At 45.0% G+C, this 24,285-nt stretch overlaps 1 long non-coding RNA gene across 1 annotated transcript in view; it reads right to left on the minus strand.

Annotated features, from left to right (window-relative positions):
- The window catches only part of LOC144772076 (uncharacterized), a 54,148-nt gene extending 35,892 nt beyond the window's left edge, over positions 1 to 18,256 (minus strand). The window contains exon 1 of the long non-coding RNA XR_013599634.1: positions 18,096 to 18,256. This is a non-coding gene — a long non-coding RNA (uncharacterized LOC144772076). The remainder of the gene's footprint in view (positions 1 to 18,095) is intronic.
- Positions 18,257 to 24,285: the final 6,029 nt, after the last annotated feature.

Here is a 24,285-nt window from a genome sequence, read left to right on the forward strand (position 1 = left end):
TCCTGTACTTTATCATCTTATGTAACTATTTCCATTCTAATTTTCTCTGTCACATAATGCGTCGTGGTGCATGGAGTTTCGCAAACAGGAGTATAATCTGTACAAATCTCTTTTTAATTTTATATTTAGTTTTATTGACATAAATTCCCAACAGACGTGTAGATGAGGTCAATGGCACAGGTAATGACGTGTCCTGAGTTTCTGCCCACTACCTCCCCCCAATATGCAGCAATTTTAGGGCAATCCCATACCAGGTGATACTAATTATCCTAAGAACCACACTTTGGGCAATGGCTTGAGACATCAGTGTGTGACTAACAGAGTCACTGATTTCTCACGAGAAGGCGTCTGCAGAACTTCACTATTTCCCTCGCCACAACTTCCTATAAAAGCAAAGCCAGAAAGTCTGGAAGCATCAAGAGTTCAACGCCGTCCTCAAGAAGCCGGCGAGCGACCCGCACCAATTGATTACCCCCTGTCCTATCTTACTGCTCACCTACACAGCCAAAGTGATAGAGAAGGCCATCAACTAGCTAATCACGGCCCACCTTGAACAACACCCCCTACTGGACAACTTTCATTCAGGATTTAGAAAAAAACACATCACCAAAATAGCACTCATTGCAGCCGCCGACCATCCTGGACCGTGCTTGACCTCTTCGCAGCATTCCACATGGTCTCCCACAACACACTCATCAGAAGACTCCATGTGCTCAGCACCCAAAAAGTCAGACTGCACCCTTTACATCAGAACAAAGCACAATGGTTCAGCACTCCACAATGAATAATAATGAGCCAATAAAATGTGAAGAATCCGTTCAGTAGGGCTTAAAACATTATTTTATTCTTTTTTCTTCATACAAAGCATAGCCAACGCGTTTCGTCCAGAGGACTTCTTCAGGGCAAAGGTAGTAAAAATGTCAACTGTAGATTTTGACGACCAATGGATGCATTCACGGATGTAATGATTCAGAGATTCAAAAGTGGGCAGGGGTGGCCACCTTGTCAATATGTTATTTGCAAGTCCTTCGATTATTTGCTTCAATATGTTTAGCAACAATGGGTTCCTTAGACTATTCAAGGTTTCTCAACCAGTCATTGTGGCACTTGTAATCCCCTTAAAGGTAGCGTCATCATCCTTCACCTCGTCACTGCTTTCAGGAAAAGGTCGACAGTCTTGTCTTCAGAAACAGGACATCCCCGTGGAGCGCCACCTGTTGGCTGACAGACCTAGGACCAACACCCACCGAACATGCCAGAAACCTGGGAATCACCCTGGAAGACAAGCTGAACACGATGGCACAAGTCAATGCTGTGAAAGATCTTCAATTGGCTGCCACAGAAAACCAGGTGCACCGTCACACAAGGACTAGCGGAAAAGCCTGTCCATCTCTCACGGTTTCAGCTTCTTTCTCTCATCTTAGCTCATGAGACAAATAATGAAGATTTGTTTGCTCTGCTAAACATTTACCTATTTGTTGTTATCTGAAGGTCCTCTTTTCTTTTTCTCACAAGCTCACACAAGGGCACCTATGTGTTTGAATGAATCATATGGTCACCACTAGTAACATCTGCACAGTTCAGTGCTTAGTTGTAAAAGAAAAGAGTGCCGGTGCCCAAAGCTGTGCACAGAAGCCCACGGCCAGTGCTGTTGAACGTCGGCATCCTGATACGAAGGCTAGTAGCCTTGAATTCACTTCAGGCCTCTTTAGTCCACTATACGACACTCCCTCTCCCTTCAGCTCACTCTCGCAGGCTCCCACTTTCCCCTTTTATGGCCATTTTTTCCCTGTTTCTCTTTCTTCTTCTTTCCCGTTTGAGCTTTTTCCACTCTTGCTCTCAGGACATGCCAGATGAGGAAGAATAAGTGCTGGTGGGGTCCACAAGAGTAAGTGACGGTGGCCCCCACTGGCAACCACCGGCTCAAATTATGCACTGACACTAGTGCATAAATAAGGGCTTTGCTGTTGCTCCGAAGCATGCTACAGGAGACTCTGGCTGGTGACACTGATTCACAGATTTTTTAATTTTCTTTTGTTAATAAAACCATTCATACTCCCATTGGCATGGATGAAAATATCTGAAGATGTCCTTCAGGACAGTATTGCACATTAGAATTTATTCTGTAAACTGCACAGGAGGCACTTTGAAATTATAGACACCGGACCTTAAAAACATATACTATGAGATTTTTTCAACATTCTGCTTCCCCTTTTGAAATAACATCTAACAAATGTTGAGGTTTAAATAGTAATTTGAAATAATGATACAAAATATTTCTATTTCCGGGAACAAATCACTGTTTAACCTCTTCGTGAATTATATTATGTGTGTTGAATTCGTGTGGCCAAATGCCTTTGGACTAGAGATATTAACGTCACCAGTGCAAAGGTCTATACCTTTCGTTACTAACTCCATGAGTCGTGAGTGAGTAATTTGTGTGCCTGTTGCCTTCCTTGGATATGGTAGCTGTTTCTCAGGCTCCTTCTCTAAAATCCAACCCGGATCCCCTGTTAGCGTGGTCACAATGGTAGGCACAAAAAGTACCACTGAAAGTTGTTAGAGCAGATATCCATATTTATTGTCGCCGTCAGGGGTACGATCAGCCCAAGGTCATCTAGAGTCACCAAAGGGGCCAGGCGAGGCCAGACTGGTCTTGATCTGATAAATGCACGCATCCTGAGAGGTCAGCTCTTGTCAGCATGTATTAACTCTAGAATTACCACAGTTATCCAAGTAACAGATGGAGCAATCAAAGAAACCATAAGTGATTTCATGAATAATTCGTAGTTTCACTAAATCGGCCCTGTGTACTTCCACATGCATGGCTTAATATTGAAGAAAATCATATGCTACTGATAGGATCAACCAGATAGCTGCACCTGTTTCAATGAAGGAGGAGCAGAGTGCCCATCCTGGACTGACCATTGAGAGCCCCTGATTGTCTGCAGGGACCTGGGGGACAGGGCATTCAGTCGTACTCTCTAGTGCTCAAGGCTTGAACGACAGACCAATGGGACAGGGCTGGAAGGCAGCTGCAGACTCAACCATCGGTGGCCCTCTGGGACCCCTGCCCATGCCCTTGCAGCTCCCGGATGAGAAAAAATGGACAACAAGGTCATACTAAAGGTACTAATCTAGAACAAGTCTACCCTCTTTTTATGGAATCCATGCACACCAAGTGACAGTAGGAGCCGTTCGTGAAAACGCACCCAACCTCCTAGAGCCCTGTCTGGGCGGAAGGAGTCAAGTGACCCCTCATCAATACTTCCATGGCGGCAAGGTCATCTGGGAGTACCATAAGCACAGATTATGCACTACCAGATGTCTGGGGTTCGGCGTGACCAGATACCTGGACTCAAAGGACAACCATCTGGTCGCGCCGTGACTTCTGAAAAAAGATTTTGTTCACCCTTGGAGTGGACAGGGACTCTGAAGCCAGGATTCTCAGAGACTGAGCTGGTTATCAGGCAATGGGCGACCTCACTGGTCCAATGGGACCTCATCTTGTGCACTTTGCGACAGAACGGGCTGGAGGAGAGCCCAGGACCAAGGGCTACATTTCATCTTTTTACAGTGAGCAGGGTTTCCCATGTGACTGCACAAAGTTTGCAGAACTTTGCTTTTCTCACATCCCTAAAGTTAAATATTGACAGGGAGGAAGCAATGATAAAATCTCTAGGTTTTGTGCCACTTGAAATTGTGGTTAGGCAAGAGGTAAGAAATTAGCCAGACGCACAAGATGGACTGGAGAGAGGAATAAATAATCTAGTTTTAGCAGAATAGCATCGTCATGCTAGAGGTTTTCAAACAAAATTTAGGGAAAAGGCCACCCTGTTAAGTCAACCCTTGTGACAAGGCCGGTAAGCAGATTCAGGTTATGGATACATTGTACTTTTCGTTTTCAGTTAAACATTAGAAAATAGATTTAAAACGTGTTTAATACTGTATTAGCAGTGAGAAATGTACTGTATTATTTTCTTGTAGGTGGCACTATGGGCTGTACTCTTTATGGACTTGCACCCTCATTACAAGTGGTCCAGGAATTGTGATGGGGCATGACCATGTGCAACTAATCCCATTGGAATTCTAAGTTTCATGGGAATACGAAATGCCCAAGATATTTAACCTAGAGACCTAGGCAAAGATTCCATCAAAATATGGGGAGGCGCGCAGAAAATTCACCGACAGTCTGATTCATGCAACCTATTCCCCTCAAAACATGGAATTACCTGGACCCGTTGCATCTTTAATTCTGGGTGGTCAAAAACACACCAAATTCCATGCCACTCATAATGACGGCCTCGGTATGGCTGCAGAGTCATCAATAATATGGTAGTGAAGTGTAAATGTATGTTGTGTTCTGCAATGTTTGTTTCCATTATCGACTTGTATGTTAGGCTCCTTGCATTGTGCTTTGAAAGGGGCCATTCGCCTAATGATGTTACATTACATCTCTAAATCCAAGCTGACATCAAACAAAGCAACATTCTGGACCTCCTATTGTTGGTGCAGGGCTGGGTAAAAAGAACAGTTTTTTCTTTACCATTATTAATCTCTTTAAAGCCAAAATGCAGTTTCTGTTTTTTAATACAATTTCCAGTGACTGTAATTATTCAACTGTAAAATTATTAAACCTATGAAACACAAAAGGATTTAGCCCTCCACAACGCCAGACCTGCATACTCCAACCACCACCTCTCCTTTTACACTCCAACCAGACAGCTTCACTCCACCCAACTGGCCCTGGCCACTATCCCACAGATCTGCAAGACCATGGCTGGAGGAAGGGCCTTCTCCTACCTCGCTGCGAAGACCTGGAACTCCCTGCCTCTGCACCTCAGGCAGTCTCCATCGCTGCCTCAACTCAGGAAGGACCTCAAGACCTGCCTGGCTCTTCGGCTGAACTGCAGACCCACCGCCCCCCCACTCAGCCCCTTGAGATCCTCACAGGTGAGTAGTCGTGCTATATAAGAGCACTGATTGATTGGTTTATATGAGGTAATACTACACACTATTGACATAGACGCGGGCAGAGGCCAACACCCTGCATCTCCTTGCATGCGGGGGGACACAATACAATACAATAGCCATTTATAAAGTGCACAGCTACCTCAAACAGAGGTTTCCCGGCGCTACTCGGACTGCAGAAATGACCTAGCTGCAGACAGATATTATCCCTGGTTAGACAGCCAGATTTTTAAGGCCTTCCTAAAATAATGTTCCAAATCAAGCTGGCGCGAGTATGAGGGCTTAGAGTTCCACAGTCTTGCAGTCCTGATCGAAAATGACCTACCCCTTGTCGGGTCTTGGCATATCTTTGGACGCAGAGCAGTTGCTGGTGGTTGGACAAGAACATGTGGTGAATGCTGGGAAACGGTTCAGAGACACTTAGGGGTCTATTATAATGTCAGGCGGATCGCCACCGCCCACATGGTGGTGGCAGTCCGCCCAACATTGTCCCCCGCCCGCCTCCCATTTCGCCCCCGCCTAATTGCAATGGTGGGGGGTACCGCGGCGGACGGGAAGACATGAGTTGAATATGGTGGCGGTGTCTGCAAGACACCGTCATCCATAATATTATGCATGTAGGAAGCAGCCTTTCAATGGCGGCGTTACCACCACAGAAAGGCATGAGGTATGCACAGTGGGTGGCCATTGCAGGCCTCCAGGATGTTGGGGGGTAGGAGGGGTGCACATGGCAATTGCATGCACAACGTGGCAGGCACCGCGCGGTGCCTGCTATGTTGTGCATGCAAATGCACAGTGTGACGCCACGGCATTGTGTCAGGCGGTGCTGTGTGCACCGCCCGCCACACGGATGTAGATGAGGGATGCCACTGTGGCGGTGGCATCCTAATTGCCGGTGCAGGACTGCCGCACCACTGGCGGCCGGTCCCAGCACCGCTTCCACCCGCCATCCTAATAGGCCCCTTAAACTTCTAAACTATCACGCCCCAAAACACATCAACTCTATCCTCATTTTGATCTTAAACATTCATCTTTGTAAACAGTAAGAAGCATAGCAGCCTACACTAGGTCCATATTGATATAGCTGGGTCCATTTAACAAAACAAAAAAACATTACAGAGTGGGTGGCCTTGACAATATCAGGATTTTTATGTTTGTTCCACAAATCTCTGTTAGAGATAAGGAAAAGCTAACAGCAGGAATTTAATAAAAAGAGACTGACTAAATGAGAAGAGTAAGGGGAATTGAAGGTTCTACAAGAGATTTCTGTCCTTTGTCAGTAATGTATTTCACCTGTTTCTGTCTCTCTGCATCATATGTGCGGTCGAGACTACACATGTTGCTCTTTACCTTAATGTGTGTGGTCTTCTGCATGCTTTACTGCCTCTCTGCTTCTCTCTGATGCTTTAATTGTGACCAACAGAGGGTTTTTGCTTTTTTTTTGGTAAATTCTTTTTATTGGTTTTTGAAACATAACATACACATATCTTATGGGTCCCAAGCCCACATGGCAACGCTATTATTGATGACACCATCTCTTGAGAGATAAGGTGGACACATCATTGTACAGTTACAGTCAATGAACAATGATTTATGTTGTTACAGGGTACAATGATATGACGTAAAAAGATTTTCAAGCAGGGCAGTCATTCAAAGGGTAAAACAGTGCATGCAACAGTTCCTTCCAAAGTTCAACTTCATCCTGTACTTTATCATCTTATGTAACTATTTCCATTCTAATTTTCTCTGTCACATAATGCGTCGTGGTGCATGGAGTTTCGCAAACAGGAGTATAATCTGTACAAATCTCTTTTTAATTTTATATTTAGTTTTATTGACATAAATTCCCAACAGACGTGTAGATGAGGTCAATGGCACAGGTAATGACGTGTCCTGAGTTTCTGCCCACTACCTCCCCCCAATATGCAGCAATTTTAGGGCAATCCCATACCAGGTGATACTAATTATCCTAAGAACCACACTTTGGGCAATGGCTTGAGACATCAGTGTGTGACTAACAGAGTCACTGATTTCTCACGAGAAGGCGTCTGCAGAACTTCACTATTTCCCTCGCCACAACTTCCTATAAAAGCAAAGCCAGAAAGTCTGGAAGCATCAAGAGTTCAACGCCGTCCTCAAGAAGCCGGCGAGCGACCCGCACCAATTGATTACCCCCTGTCCTATCTTACTGCTCACCTACACAGCCAAAGTGATAGAGAAGGCCATCAACTAGCTAATCACGGCCCACCTTGAACAACACCCCCTACTGGACAACTTTCATTCAGGATTTAGAAAAAAACACATCACCAAAATAGCACTCATTGCAGCCGCCGACCATCCTGGACCGTGCTTGACCTCTTCGCAGCATTCCACATGGTCTCCCACAACACACTCATCAGAAGACTCCATGTGCTCAGCACCCAAAAAGTCAGACTGCACCCTTTACATCAGAACAAAGCACAATGGTTCAGCACTCCACAATGAATAATAATGAGCCAATAAAATGTGAAGAATCCGTTCAGTAGGGCTTAAAACATTATTTTATTCTTTTTTCTTCATACAAAGCATAGCCAACGCGTTTCGTCCAGAGGACTTCTTCAGGGCAAAGGTAGTAAAAATGTCAACTGTAGATTTTGACGACCAATGGATGCATTCACGGATGTAATGATTCAGAGATTCAAAAGTGGGCAGGGGTGGCCACCTTGTCAATATGTTATTTGCAAGTCCTTCGATTATTTGCTTCAATATGTTTAGCAACAATGGGTTCCTTAGACTATTCAAGGTTTCTCAACCAGTCATTGTGGCACTTGTAATCCCCTTAAAGGTAGCGTCATCATCCTTCACCTCGTCACTGCTTTCAGGAAAAGGTCGACAGTCTTGTCTTCAGAAACAGGACATCCCCGTGGAGCGCCACCTGTTGGCTGACAGACCTAGGACCAACACCCACCGAACATGCCAGAAACCTGGGAATCACCCTGGAAGACAAGCTGAACACGATGGCACAAGTCAATGCTGTGAAAGATCTTCAATTGGCTGCCACAGAAAACCAGGTGCACCGTCACACAAGGACTAGCGGAAAAGCCTGTCCATCTCTCACGGTTTCAGCTTCTTTCTCTCATCTTAGCTCATGAGACAAATAATGAAGATTTGTTTGCTCTGCTAAACATTTACCTATTTGTTGTTATCTGAAGGTCCTCTTTTCTTTTTCTCACAAGCTCACACAAGGGCACCTATGTGTTTGAATGAATCATATGGTCACCACTAGTAACATCTGCACAGTTCAGTGCTTAGTTGTAAAAGAAAAGAGTGCCGGTGCCCAAAGCTGTGCACAGAAGCCCACGGCCAGTGCTGTTGAACGTCGGCATCCTGATACGAAGGCTAGTAGCCTTGAATTCACTTCAGGCCTCTTTAGTCCACTATACGACACTCCCTCTCCCTTCAGCTCACTCTCGCAGGCTCCCACTTTCCCCTTTTATGGCCATTTTTTCCCTGTTTCTCTTTCTTCTTCTTTCCCGTTTGAGCTTTTTCCACTCTTGCTCTCAGGACATGCCAGATGAGGAAGAATAAGTGCTGGTGGGGTCCACAAGAGTAAGTGACGGTGGCCCCCACTGGCAACCACCGGCTCAAATTATGCACTGACACTAGTGCATAAATAAGGGCTTTGCTGTTGCTCCGAAGCATGCTACAGGAGACTCTGGCTGGTGACACTGATTCACAGATTTTTTAATTTTCTTTTGTTAATAAAACCATTCATACTCCCATTGGCATGGATGAAAATATCTGAAGATGTCCTTCAGGACAGTATTGCACATTAGAATTTATTCTGTAAACTGCACAGGAGGCACTTTGAAATTATAGACACCGGACCTTAAAAACATATACTATGAGATTTTTTCAACATTCTGCTTCCCCTTTTGAAATAACATCTAACAAATGTTGAGGTTTAAACAGTAATTTGAAATAATGATACAAAATATTTCTATTTCCGGGAACAAATCACTGTTTAACCTCTTCGTGAATTATATTATGTGTGTTGAATTCGTGTGGCCAAATGCCTTTGGACTAGAGATATTAACGTCACCAGTGCAAAGGTCTATACCTTATATATGTCTGAATACTGCAATTAAGAGGGAAAAGCCCATCAACTAACATTGGCAAAGTTTCCAGGTGTATGGTTTCAGTAACTTTTATTCCGGTTAAGGTACAAACCAGATTGCTTTATAATCATAATGGGTTGCAGTAAAAACGTTGTATTACAAGGGTCTTGGTTAAAAAAAAGGAGTAATGCAAATGTGTTTATTTTAAAAGCCACCTTAACAAAATAAGTTGTACGTTGTGCACAATGTGCACATTAAACGAAATTAGAAAGTCGTGCATTGGATATAAGTACTGTTCCACATTGCACTGTTGCTCGAATACGAAATCGAAGGATGATTGAAAACCGAACCCCGTCTTCGCCTCTCCACCCACTCCCACTATGCTAGCAGAGGGGCACCAGTAATACCATACCTGCCTGAAGACTGCCCGGCTGCCTGGCTAGAGCTGTTGGGACTGCCCGAAAGGTAAGCGCAGGGGGCAGTAAGGAGAACCTGGCTGGGCACAATTAAAGAGACAGCCCTGCAACACCAGCCAAAATTTGCCAACATTTGGGGGCAAGAGAGAAGACATCTATGTTCCTTCTCATCCTCTCCGCGCGGCAGAGCAGCACCTGGCGGTGGTGCCCAAACTCAGGCTGTCCAGGGCAGGCGGGCGTGCTTTTAGATACCTCGCGCCCAAGTTATGGAATTCTCTTCCAGTACACATTCGCGTCATCGATTGTTTGGCCACTTTTAGAAAAGCCATCAAGACCATTCTGTTCCCTTCATCCTAATCTTTTCATGCCCCTTCTTCTTTCAGTTGGTACTTATCTGTGTGCCCCGCGTTGTTAGCGCCGGGACGCCTCTTCGATGGGCAGCTGTGCGCTCTTCAAAACGGTTAACATAACATAACATCTGCTGACACTGCTGGTCAGAAGACACGCGTTTGTTTTAAATGCCATGCCAGCTCTCTCCCCGCAAAATGAAAGCCAAATGAAGCCACAGCGGCTGGGGTATCAGCAACCAGGTGTTTCCTCAACAAGGCCAGCCTGCCCGATGTGACAGTCCAGGGCAGAAGCGCCAGCACTATCCAAGGCCGCGAGGAGTGCGTCCGGCACAGACTGAGAGGAGAGGCTTCCGCAGGAGAGATCGGCCCTATTGGGAGAGGGCTACACCCCCACTGAGTGAGGTGGAAAATGTTTGAGGGCAGCCAGATGCAAGAGAGATGAGAAGAACAATCTGTACTCCATCCTTTCGCCGATGTACACATTCATCGCCCTACACCACAGAGAAAGGGAGAGCGGAAGCCCCGCAGTGTGCCTCCTTACAGCCTAGCACCAGAAAACCCATAATAAGCACAAAAGGTGAACAACCACAACATAGGGGACAGAAGGAAGACAATTAAGGACTTGGGAGGCGCCAGTGCATAGAGTCCCTGCCAAAGAGAGACAGCAAGGTGCTTAGAGGAAGGTGGCAAAGCATACAACACCACCCAGGAGAAGAGCCAGCCACAGCAGCTGGCCTCAGAGACATCCAGGCTTGTTGTCACAAGCCCCAAGGAGAGGCTGGTACTGAATTGCGGCACGGCCCGACAGTTGACTCAAGAGAGGAATCGTACAGGAACCTGTCTCCCCAATGAGTCAAGGAGAGGAGTAGAGGAGCTGAGCAGTGGAAGGAAGTAGAACGCGCCGACTTTGACTTCTGCGTGACGACGGAGTGGAGGCTCACAAGAGAACACCCAGAGCACGAGGTGCAAACAACCATTAAAGGTACAGAGAACCCCAGAGACACCACACTGGTTATTTGAGCATGCCAGATGGACACAGCCCCAGAGAGAAGGTCCAAAGAAATCAACTCCGGACCAGAAGGTGAACAGAAGCACACCACAACGCCACTGTGGTCCACACACTAGAAGAACATCGTCCCGCACCCTCAAGGCATAACAAACCACACCCCACCAGTCATGCCTAATGGCAGCGATGCCTCATGGTGCAAACACTGACCCACCCAGAGAAGGTAGAAGCAAGATTTCCCACTCCCTACAGGAATGGAACATTCAACACGTGGCCAGACGCGACACAGCACCAATGGAGATTAAGAGAAATTGGATCAGTAACTGCCCTGATCATCAGCAAGCCGGAGCCCAACACCTGTGGCCAGACTACAGCAACAGTCGATCATTGAGAGGCCTTGTTGGCCAACATCTGAAGAGGGTGCATGCCACTGAACCTAGAAGAAGAGACCCGCAACGAGAAGTCTCAACTCCTCAACTGCAAGAAAGAAGGTGCCTGCCGAAGCACAAGGAGAAAGAAGAGAAGGAAGTGAGACCTGCCAGTTCCCACTGGGAACCATGACCGACCAAGCCCAGAAGGAGGGAAGATCAAGAGTGGCCAAGCCTGAAAGACGAACTTGAGAGGAGTTGAGCCGTGGATGGAAGACATCTATCCACACAAAGAAGCCACTGAGGTAAAACAAGGACGACCTGGCGACAGTACAGCGGGAGAACCGGGAGTACGTCATAATCCATGCTAACTAAGTCTGTGCTCCAAGTCCAACGGGAGACCAGAGAGTAAGCTGCAAGCATGTGCGAACTGAGTCATCACCCCATGCGTCTCAGCATAACTGCCTGTAGTAGCTTGGGGTTGTTTAAGAATGTTATCCTTTCAGAATGTACTTGTTTCTGTATTCCGTATTGGATGTTCTATATCTGTCAGTTGCCAGCCTTACTCTGGAGTTACAGTTGCCCTGCTCCGATGGTCCAGCGTTTATCAATAAACCTACCAACTGGCTATTTTCCTGAGTCTCCATTCCCTGTCTACAACATCTCTTTTGGCTACGACGGGTGCTGGGCCATCACATTGAACCCACAAGCGGCGAAATTGAAAAACGCAAGAGGTAACCCCTAAACTACTAAGAGCCACGGACGATAAAAAAGTAAGAGAGACATTTTTATTATACTTGCGGAAGGCTTTGTATTGAATTCGAGCAGGGCGGAAGCATTTTTTGACTTTAAGAAACAAAAAACGGGAGCTGGAACGCACGCAGGAGAGTTTCTCAACGCATGCGTTCCACTGCAACGAACTTTGCGTTTGAGATTGAGAGCGTGATGAACTCATCTCGTCAAAAGCTTCCCTTTGTGCTCCACAAGTGAAACGCACGTCCATCTCGGTGACGTCATAATAGTCTGAGTTGCCTGAAGTTTAGAAGATTCATGCAAGATAATTCTATGAGTGTCACAAAGGGAGCGGCAAATTACATAAAAAGTACATTTATCTATTGGGAAGCATTGTCAATCGCACATTGTTGCAGTGTTGAAGTGCTCTGCATTCCACGGTTATCTTTGTCAAGTGGATTAAACAAAAGCGCTGATGTGCACAGCTCTGCACATATCCATCAACAATATTACGCTGATGTGCACAGTATTGAATTTCTTTTATTAACAACACGCTGATGTGCACAGCATTGCACATTTTTGATAATAAATTAAGTTGTACACTGATGTGCAAGGACATAAATACGATCCTAAATCGCATATTTAAAGCCTCTACCTTTATTTAATGCTACACTGACATCTAGTGGATCTTTTTAGTAGTACTTTTATAAATTATATTAAATTACCCTTTGTCAAATTCTTGCTATAAAAATGCAGAGTGTAGCACCACCTTCACCATTTTTGGAGACACCTGGTGAACCACCTATGAAGTGGAAACAGTGGTATGATGGATTTGAGACTTATTTGGGTGCAATCGGTGCGTCAAGGTTTAGACCAGAAAGGAGGAAATACTTACTGTTGTACTCATTGGGGTATGAAGGTAGAGAAATTTTTAAACACCTTCCTCCTATTACTGTTGATGAAAATAATCCTTTGGATGAATACCAAGAGACTTTAAAAAAAACTTGAAACAAGGTTTGACGTGCAACCCAGTATAGTTATGCTCCGTCACAAGTTTTTCAAACGCAAACAACAAGCTGGAGAGAATGTAGACACTTATATCACAGCACTTAGGAGATTGATTTCTGAATGTCAATTTGAAAGTTTTACAGATCAATTAGTTAGGGACCAATTTATTTGTAATTGTGTCGATAAAAACATTAAACAGAAACTTTTATCACTTGGGAATCCAACATTAGAGGAATCTATAAAGGTAGCTAAGAGTATCGAGACATCTCAGTTATCAACGAAGGAGTTGGAGGAAGAAAAAAAAGAATCTGTTTCTATAGTTAAAACAAGAGACAGTAAAACACAAGACAATAACGTTTCGAAAAACAGGAGTTCTGATAGACAGAATACATGGAACAATACTAACCCATTTTTTTCAAGAACCAACATTTGCTTTAGATGTGGTTTTAAACCAAATTTTGGTGGTGCAAGGTGTCCAGCAAAGTCAGTTGTATGTAAAAATTTCAATAAGTTAGGCCATTTTGCTAAAGTTTGCCAAACATTTAAGTACAGTACACGTTCTAAACCTGTTCAGGTAAAATGTGTCACTGAGCAGAATATCTAAAGTGATGAAGAAGACTGTGTTATGAGAGAGTTAAGCAACATGGTGGTTGTTGTCAGGGATGATGGTGTAATTGTGGGTAATCCAGAGTTATGTGTTGATCCCTATGTCGACATTTTGGTTGGAGATCGATCCTTATATCTACTTGTTGACTCTGGTGCTCGCATTACAATGATCACTTTGGAATTATTTAAAACAACATGGCCTAATAGATCATTGTTACCACCGGATAGAAAGGCAATAAATTATGAAGGTCGTGAAATCAACCTGTCGGGATACATTGAAGACATCCTTGAGTTTAAGCGGCGAAGAATAGCTGGAAAAATTTATGTAGCCCACAAAGGTTTGAATATTTTGGGTTGGTTTCACCAGGGGTTGTTTGGGATGGTACTTAGACCAGGAGCAAAATAACAAGTTTTGGCTATAAGGGACCACCCTGATCTGGAAGGCCTTGTAAGCCAGTATCCTCATGTTTTCTCTGGGGAATTGGGTAAGATAAAAGGCTTCCAAAATGAAATTATCGTAAAGGAAGGTGCATCCCCGGTTAAACATAAACTAAGGAATGTTCCTTTTAGCATAAGACATGATCTTGAAAAAGAATTAGATTCTTTGTGTTCTAAAGGAATTATTGAACCAGTGGAGTCCTCTCTATGGTTGTCCCCTTTGGTTGTGGCTCGTAAACAAAATGGTGAGTTGAGAGTCTGTGTTGACCTTCGTTGCCTGAATAAGGAGATTTGGGTAGATTCTCATCCTCTCCCAAACATTAATGAAATGTTGGCCACACTTAAGGATGCTAAGGTTTTTACTAAATTAGATTTAGCTTCAGCCTACCACCAGGTTGAACTTGCTCCTCATTCAAGAAATCTCACGGCATTTGTTTCACCATTTGGGACTTTTCAGTACGTACGCATGCCCTTTGGCCTCTCTTCGGCAGCGTCAGTTTTCCAACGCCTTATGCCAGAGATGTTGAAGGGGATCGAAGGTCTTTCTGTATTTCAGGATATTGTGCTTATCTTCGCTCCTGACAATGCAACTCATGACAAGATTTTAAAGGAAGTGTTGTCAAGATTTCAAGAGAGTGGTGTTGTATTACGAAAGGACAAGTGCGTTTTCAGAGTTAAGGAGGTTGAGTACCTGGGACATTTGGTGAATGAGAATGGTATTTTCCCAAAGGTGAGTTTGGTAGACTTAATCGTTAAATCTAAAGCTCCATCAGATAAGGCAACTCTTAAATCTTTTCTTGGCATATGTGAGTTTTACTCTCGTTTTGTGCCGGAATTGCGAGCAGACTGAGACCCCTCTCGTGAATGTTAATGAAAGGAGTTGTTTTTTAATGGAATAAAGAGTGGCAAGATGTGTTTGAATGGGTTAAACAACAGTTGACTTCTCCTAAAGTTCTCAAACATTATGATCCATCCCTTTTATGCACTCTTACGGTAGATGCCAGCAGTGTGGGATTGGGTGCAGTTTTGACTCAAAAGAAAAATGGAGAAGTTAGAACAATAGGTTATGCATCCAGAGTTTTGTCTGCATCATAAATTAAATATTCAGTCATTGAAAAAGAATTATTAGCATGCTGGTGGGCAGTTATGAAATTTTGAAATTTTATTTGGGGACGGAGGTTCTGTCTCCAAACAGATCATAAACCACTTGTTTTTATTCTTAGTGGGAAGAATGTAATGGCTTCCACACCTAGAATTTCAAGACTTTCCTCAAAATTACTTCAGTTTGACTGTTCAGCTGAATACATCCCTGGTTCGAAGAATGGGTGTGCAGATTTTTTATCCCGTTCGTCTGATGAAATTGAAGTTAAAACAGATTTGAGGGAGGAAGATCAAGAAGATTTTAATGTTGCAGCCGTAGATGTTCCTCATTTGTGTGCAGTATCAGAAGGGATTTGGCGCAAAGCCCTTGCTGATGATTGCTCTTTAACCAAGGTAATGAAGTTTGTAGAAAGTGGTTGGCCTAAAGAAATAAACTTATCTTCTGACTTTAAAACATTCTTGCATGTCGCAGATGAGTTAACTATTGATGATGGATTGTTGCTTAGGGGTGATAAGTTAGTTCCTACTATTACATTAAGGGCAGATTTAGTTAAGAATTCTCATGAGGGACATTTAGGAGCAACTTTAACTAAAAAAAGAGTACGTTCTTCTTTTTGGTGGCCTTCTATGGATACTTTTGTTGACGAATATGTAAAATCATGTGTAATTTGTTCCAGCTGTGATAAGGCTACTAAGTTACGCACTTCTCCTCTGACTCCTATTGTTTTGCCTTCAGCCCCATGGGTTAAGTTAGGTTTGGACATTGTTGGTCCTTTTCAGGCATTGGATTCTTCGTTAAGATTTGGATTGGTCCTCATGGACTATTATTCGAAGTGGCCGGAAATAAAATTTGTTAAGGAGGTCACTTCCAGCACGGTTATTGATTTCCTTAATGATGTTTTTTTAAAAGAAGGCTATCCTGAGTTTTTGATTACAGACAACGGAACACAATTTACTAGCTTGGAGTTTGATAGTGTTCTCAAAGGTTGTAGTATCAAAACACTTAAAGAGTTCAGTTTATCACCCTCAAACCAATGGTTTGGTTGAGCGCATGAATAGGGTGTTAGGCGAATGTATTCAATGGGCGTTGTCCAATAAATGCATAGTTGCAAATTCAGTGAGGAGTATGGTGTGGTTTTACCGCACTACGACTCATTCAACTACAGGTGTGTCACCTTTTGAATTGCTTCGCGGACGTAAAGCTGCAACTTTATCGTGTCCTGCATGGATGTCTAAGTGGGTAAAAGGGAATGTGTGGACTGATGAGAGTGTTAGAGGTCAGGTTGAATCTGTTCAGAACATACAAAAACTGTACTTTGATGACAGAATGCATGTAAAAGATATTTGTGTGAAGCCAGGTGATGTTGTGTGTGTCAAAAAAACGGTTCATGTTCAAAAAGGTCTGTCTAAAGTCGGTTCTCCATCTAAAGTCTTGGATGTGAAAGGTAATGCTGTAAAACTCAGCAATGGTCAATGGTGGAATAAATCTCGGGTGATAAAAACATCATCTCATTCTTTCCCTGTGAATAATGGTGCCCAACCATTAAGTTCAAATCTTACTCACTCAACTTTTGTCAATAATAGTGCTCATTCTGGAAGTTCAAAGTCTTGTTTAGATAGTGACAAATTGAGACGTAGCATGCGTATTATTCGCATTCCTCTTAGATATAGGAAGTGATGTACTTTGTTCATCTTTAGTTGTGTATAATTCTTTCCATTTTGACAATATGTAATTTTTATTGTTTTTATTGTTTTCTTTCCTTATGTTAAGTTTCCTTTTTCGTTTGTATGTAAAGGAAGACCCTTGTAGTAACTTGGGTTTGTTTTAGAGTCTTATTTAATATAAAGGAAGACCCATGTAGTAGCTTGGGGTTGTTTAAGAATGTTATCCTTTCAGAATGTGCTTGTTTCTGTATTCTGTATTGGATGTTCTATATCTGTCAGTTGCCAGCCTTACCCTGGAGTTACAGTTGCCCTGCTCCGATGGTCCGGCGTTTATCAATAAACCTACCAACTGGCTATTTTCCTGAGTCTTCATTCCCTGTCTACAACACTGCCATGGATGTCAATTCAGGAAACTGCCAGCGTTAGCAACAGTGACATCAAACAGCCTTTGACCCTGCCCAATAACATCACAAGATTGATGACCTTTGACCCAGAAGACATCACATGAAATGATATCACATGACCTCTGTCCCTGATAATGTCAAAGAAGTACAGCTATAATATGCAAATATTAATTATATGATGAAGTAGATCGTCAAATGCTCAACTTGAGCCTGAAATGCCCAGACTTCAGACCATACGTCTCACATACATAGGTACAGCCTTAGCTGGCCACGCACATTCTCAAAGTCCCAATTACATTCTCCAGATGTGTAGGCACTGTCTCTTAAAGCCGAATTACACCCCACAAATGCCCACTGAACATGTGCATGGCAGAGTCAGTGTGGAATGCAAAGGACAACAATCAACTTTTAACTTGCATTGATATTTCAGTAGTAAGACATCCTCGGGATCTCATAATAAAGCATTAAATAAAAAACAGGTTTTGCTTACTCCTATACTGCAGTGGCACCAACCACTTCCAAAAATGGTAGGTATCTGCAACTGTGTCAAACCTCACACTTTTGCCTAACACCTCCAAGCTTATATGCGGCTACCAGTTCATCCACTGTGTTCAGGGGCACCTCTGAACCTCACAAACATCAACAGACACCTCCACACATGTCAAAGTACAACCAACACTCTATCGAATATGTCCTCACTGAACCATGAGCTGGAACTCATTATGAATCGGAGTGCCTTGTGGCCTCATCGGGAGCATGAAGCGCTATATGAATTCTACAATATAATAGTAACACATATTCTGATATGCAGCATTATATGCTATCCCACCACCCACATGTCAATGAGCTCACATAGTGCACCTCAGCAGTGACGTGCATCATGAGTTAGTATGACACTACCATGCTAATAACAGGCGTCTAGAAATGCCATACCTTGTTTTGCATCATGCATTGGTATCCAAATATTGGAAAATTCAAAGGTTTCTTACACAGCATCCTTGTCCTGCTCCACACTATTCACTGTACACCAGTACTGAGATCTCCATAGAGCTGTCACTCTTCACTTCTATGCCTTGATGTGCAGCACATTTGGGTATCACTGGAATGATTTGCATTAATATGATGAACCCAAGCATCATGTGGCACTACAATTAATGATATGAAATTACCACACAGTAAAACCTTGAATATCTCCTTCACTTTCTTTCCATACACTTTTGTTTGTTACCCTAAAACTAGTTTGTAAATATTCTTAGTACACATTTAATAACCTTATGCCTCGTCAGAAACCCATCAACTACATCATGTAATAAAAAAACCCATCAGATCTAGATTAAAGAGATGTGATGGTAGTGCAGTGGGTGAATTCACCTTCAGTTTTAGTAATCTCTTTGAAAAGGTAGCGCCCAGAGACTCACCCTGGGGCAACCCTGGACTGGTTCTACCAGGCACCTGCAGCCAGATGCATCAACCTAAAAACCGGTCGCAAACGGGCAGATTCTCAGAATCTGCCCCTTTGCGACCGGTATTTTTGCATTTGGGATGCATCATCCCAAATGCAAAAATCGCTAATTAAGAATTGTCTAAATTGTGATTCTTTGCATTTAAGGAATCTCAAATTGAGATTCCTTAAATGCAATGCATGAAAGTGAAAAAAATAGCGAATTCGCTATTAGGGCACGCAAATTACCATGAAGTACAACTTCATGGTAATTTGCAAAAACTTTGAGAAATGCACTTAAGTGCATTTTTCAAAGTTTCATGTTGCGCACACACATGCCCTAAGGGCATGTGTGTGCGCAACATATGTGCACACATCATTTCAGGGGTGCAACAGGGTGTCCTTAGGACACCCCTGCACCCTTGAAATCGCAATCTCAATTTGCGAATCGCTAATTACGATTAGCAAATTGAGATTGTCTTCCCATTCATTCTGAATGGAGAGATGTTCCTTAATTGCGACTCGCAATTTGCGAGTCGCAATTAAGGAAAGTGTAGGAATCGCTAATTTCATAGCGATTCCTACATGCATAGGCTTTTTCGATTCCTAAATAGCGATTCCTTAAAAATAGCTATTTAGGAATCGCAATTCCATCTGTTGATGCATCTGGCTGCTGGTGTTTTGTTGGTGGGCTAGCAGGGCGGGGCTGGTTTCACTTCTGGTTGGGGTTGGTTTTGTTGCTGGGGATGGGCCAACCGCGTTTCCTGCCTGCAGTGTTTCTGCTGTTAAAAATCAACAATGCAAAACAAATGGATTTAAAGTGTGCCCAGGCAGAACACTTTCGCTTCAAAACCATGTGTTTATGTATTTTGGTGGTTTCTGTCTGTTGCAGGGTTGCTGCGAACACAGCAGACCTTCAGGGCCTAAGGAGGAGGGTTCCTCTCTGTTGCTCACTTCTGAGAGTTCTGTATCTATACGATAAAGACTCTTCAAGATACAGAACAGTGACAAATTCCAATCATGAACTTAGAAACATTCACACCTTGTCTTTCTGAATATTGATATCAGCATGGCTTGCGTTTTATATAATATTTGTACATATTTTCTGCTCCTTCTTGCTGATATCTACGTTTGTTAACAATTTTCTCAATAAAGCTTTTCAAACTTAAAAAAGAAATATTCACGCCTCAACACCACCTCTATGCATTGCCTAGCCGCACAAGTCCCCAACTGATGCATTTCAAGGCCATATGATGCTGAAGGAAAAGGAGGCACTGGGAAAAAGTAATTGCCTGGGATCACACAATGTAGTCAAGTGGGAGCCGGCACTGATGCCAGGTTTCCCAGTTTCACTTTGTGTAATTCAGCCACGGCATAGTTACCTCATTCTCGTTCCAGTGTTAGATTATGTTTAATGCTTTGAGTTTCTTTGAGGCGCTAAACTAGTCCATTGTTTTAAACACATCCAGGCCATGCATGTTTCATAAGAATTGGTAGTGGTTGGGGAGGGTGATGTTTTAATGAAAAACTTGAAATGAAAACCAGAGCACGCACCCTCGGTCAGTGCATTGTATTGTATTGTATTGTAATTACATTGATTTAACACTTACTGCCCCTGATGAGGCGTTGAAGGGCTTTTTCAGCGAGTAGCACGCTACTCAGGAATCCATAAAGGATTAGTGATGAATTAGTCTAGTGAAATATGAAAGTAATTTGAGTGGTGGATATTAGTCAGTTATTTGGATTCAGAAGGATAGCGGAGGGATAGAAGAGGGGAAAAGGTTTGCATTTATATAGCCTTGTTACGTGTTGAAGCACTTTTTTGGCGAGTAGCACGCTACTCCGGAACCCATAAAAGAGTAGTGTTGAATTAGTATAGTGAAATATAAAAGTAATTTGAGTGGTGGATAAAGTAGTCAGTTATTTGGATTCAGAAGAATAGTGGAGGGATAGAATAGGGAAAAGGTTTGCATTTATATAGCGCTTGTTACCCATGTGGGGTGTTGAGGTGCATTTTTGGCAAGTAGCATGCTACTGGGGAACCCATAAAGGATTAGTGGTGAAGTAGTTGAGATCATTTGCTCCACGTAGCTAAAAGTCTTTATTCGTTCTGATCTATTTCTAAATTAATTCATCCATCCGCTGCTCACCATCAAACTATTCATTCATTGAGCCATGCAGCCCTGTCTCCAATCTCCATCCATCCATTCAATGATTGGACAAGGTTCTATAATGAAATATGTGCAGTAAAACACACCACATTTGCATTTTTTTCAAACATTTCTTGGGGGGAGACCCCCCCTTACACCCCCTTTCAGTGTTCAAGCTTGCTCATTTGTACTAGCTCGCTGCATGCATTATGGGGGCTGGCCTGACAAAATGTGCCCGGGCTGCTTTTGGTTCCCAGTCCAGCCCTGCTTTGATGTGTGTGGCCAGTGGCTGTCGGAATCAGCATCTTTAGGGGCTTGTCACTGCTCAGGGCCTCTCTCAGCCCATGAGCTGTGTCTTTCCTCCTGTCTTCTGGCCTGAGTGTGTGAGCCAAGGCTACCAACAAGGCACCAAAGCAGAACCTTCTTAAGTTATTACAACTTTGTAAATAATGAACCTTTACCATGTGATGTAGTAGCAGCAGCAAGGGTAGTAGCAGCTGATGTCAGAGGAGAGGGGAGGAGTGGGGGAAGATGACAAACAACAACAAAAGTATTTTTTTTAAGTACTTACCTGCCACCTGCATCACAGTCTTCTGTTCCTCACGTGGCTTCCCTGCAGGCAGACAGAGACTCCCCTTTGGCCAATCCTGAAGCTGCTCTACAAATGACAGCAGCTTCAGGATTGGCCAGAGCGCCAATGATTGGCGCTCCCATGGAGACTGAGAGCCTGTGCTTTGCTGTCTCCAACCCAGCAACGCAGCTGGGTATGAGAGAGCATTAATGCGCACAAAGCGTTGGCCAGCAAAACTGTCATGCGCATTGATAACAGTGCATACCAGTCCTCGTGGGTACCTGTTATCCCCTGGCCCTGCGCCCAAGACACCTGTAAACAACATAAAACATTAATAAATACTGGGTTATTATCATTTTTTGGGGGTGGGAGGGTTGGCTGCTGGCAAGGGGGGCGATGCTCAGGAGCCACCCCTGAAAGGGTAAGATGGGAATACATAAGGAAAGAGAAAAGTGAGCACGAAGCAGGAAACTGTCCAGACCAAGCTCTCTCCTGCTGCTTCTTCCTGCATTATTTTTTAATTGTGGGTGTTAGACCTGTCAGCCCTAGGGTGGTCTTTCCCTATTTTTTTTCGCCTTGGCCTCATTTTTCCCACCTACTTTTTTGTTGGCCTTAGGTCTCTGGGCACCTTCCCATTGTTTCCCAATGTTAAGGTGCAGGTGCTCTCTTCCCCTAATATGGCTGCCAATGACCCCTGCTACTGCAGCGTGGTCTTACTCTAGTAGCCAGGAGCTGGCTGGAACCCTTAAACAATGTTGCAATACCAGCCTGCCAGCCTGCCCATAGCTAGAATGAGGGAAGCTCCTGGAACCTTCTAGAACAGGGGAGGTGACACCAACTGCCACTGCCAACTGCCAACTGTCGCTATATAAGGAAAGGGAGGGAAACTTTCCAGTCAGTTGGGGCATCACTGACCTGGGTGACCCACGCAGGAGATTTAGGCGGTAGGGCCTAGTCAGGAAATTATGCCACTGGGAGTGACAGGGCTTATGTGCTGCCTTCCAAGTAGGGTGAGGTACCCTGATCTAGCCCCCTGATCTGGTCCGGCAGGAGGGGAACCCAGGGACCGTCTTCAGTGACCTTGTGAGGAAACTTGACAAGCCTTCACTCAAACCCCCCCTCTTAAGAAACAACCCATCAAGGGCGCAGGACCATCTAGCGCCCAGAAGACCCCTTGCCTGTACTACAGAGGACTGCTGAAGGACCCCCCAGGTACAGACCAGTGTTCACTTCCCCCAACCTGGGCTCCTGTGCTGTCCTCCCTGTCCTGTGTGAACTGCCTGACTTGACTGTGCTGCCGGCCCAGCGCTCCCCTGCGGTGGCCCCTGTAGAGCGCGGCACTGCCTAGACCAGCTGTGGTCCCGAGAACTGTCGGGTGCAAGCTAGCGCTGTGATTGTGGCCCGGAGCGCGGCCTCCACGAGGTGCCAACTTTTCCCCCACTGTGCCTGTGAGAAGTACTGAAGTGCTAGATTTAGGAAGCGCTTTATCTGCCCAGCGCTGCTCAACTCCACGCTCCAGCGCCGAGGCTTCCCAGCGCTTTGCCATTCACCAGCGCCGTATGTGAACTCACCGTTGTGGCACGGCGCCACGTCAACGAAGGGCCGCTGACATCCCCGGGCCCACGGCGCTCCCTCCACGAGTGTCTTGCTGTTGGTTGTTCCCCCCCGGCGGCCCCCGGCATCACGAGAGGACCGCCGCTTCAGGAATTCCTGTCAGGCCTCGAGCGCCCCGCAGGCCGCGCTAGGCCCTGAAGGCATCATCCCAGCTCACGTGACGGGGGCGTCGTCACCAACCCCGCCCCCGCCGTGCTCCCATTGGGCCCTGTCATCGCGCCCCGCAGGCCGTGCTGCCATTGGCGGATGCGGGCGCGCCTTCATTGTGCCTCGCCCCCGATTGGTCATCGGGCCGGGAAGCCACGTGAGGCCCGGGAACAGCCTGTTGGGACCCCGGAAGACTCAGAGAAGGAGCCAGGGCCTCCACCTGCCAGCGCCGGTCCCCGGAGGGCCGGGAATCGATCTGCAGGCCGCCGGAGGCCTCTTCACCATCTGCAGCTGCTCCGCAAGGGGCCGTGGGCCCGGAGAGTGAAGGTAAAAACCTATGGGAGGGCGCAGGACCGGAGTAGATGCGGGGCCTCCGAGGAAGGAATAGGAGGCCCCGGAACTGCCCCTCCCCTCGTGGCAACTGTTGTGGGGCCCCGTTAGCCCCTAAAAGGCCCATACGAATACTGTAGACTGGGCCAGAGCCTCAGGAAGTATTGAGTAACTTTGAGACAGAGGGGGCTACAGCTGGCCAAAGAAAACGTTCGGAACGTTCGGAACGTCGTTGGCGCCGCACCTATTGCCCCACTCTCCGCTTGAAATACAGGGCCCTTCTTAAGAATTACAAATCCGCTATTCTAGCAGCCAAATCCAAATACTTCTCGGACCGCGTTGCCCTTTCGGCTAACAAAACTCGGGAGATATTTTCTCTGGTCCGTAGCCTTGCCACCTCTGACCGTGCGGGTCTTTCCCCTGCTCCTTCGCAATCCCTCTGCTACTTGTTGAACACCTATTTCATCAATAAAATAACCACCATTAAGGCCAACATCCCGATTGTTCCTCCCCTTGATCTACCGGACCATCCCCCCCTCTCTTCCCCCGTTTTTGATCATTTCACACCCATTTCACCCGAGCTTTTTCTCGACCTCCTTGTTAAGGTCAAGTCCGGCTTCCCGGCGGATTGTGCACCTGCTCGTATCCTCAGAACTTTACTCACTAGTTGTCCCACCCCCCCCCTAACCTTTCTCAACTCCTGTCTGGCTCTGGGTTCTGTCCCCTCTTCCTTTAAGTCTGCCATTGTGCTTCCCATCCTGAAGAAAGCTGGCCTGGATTCCTCCCTTCCATCGAACTTTAGGCCGATCTCCCTCCTCCCCTATCTAGGGAAGATTCTTGAGAGCCATGTAACATCTTGTCTCTCTTCTT

The sequence above is a fragment of the Lissotriton helveticus genome, chromosome 8, assembly GCF_964261635.1.
Source record: "Lissotriton helveticus chromosome 8, aLisHel1.1, whole genome shotgun sequence".
NCBI classification, from domain to species: Eukaryota; Metazoa; Chordata; class Amphibia; order Caudata; family Salamandridae; genus Lissotriton; species Lissotriton helveticus.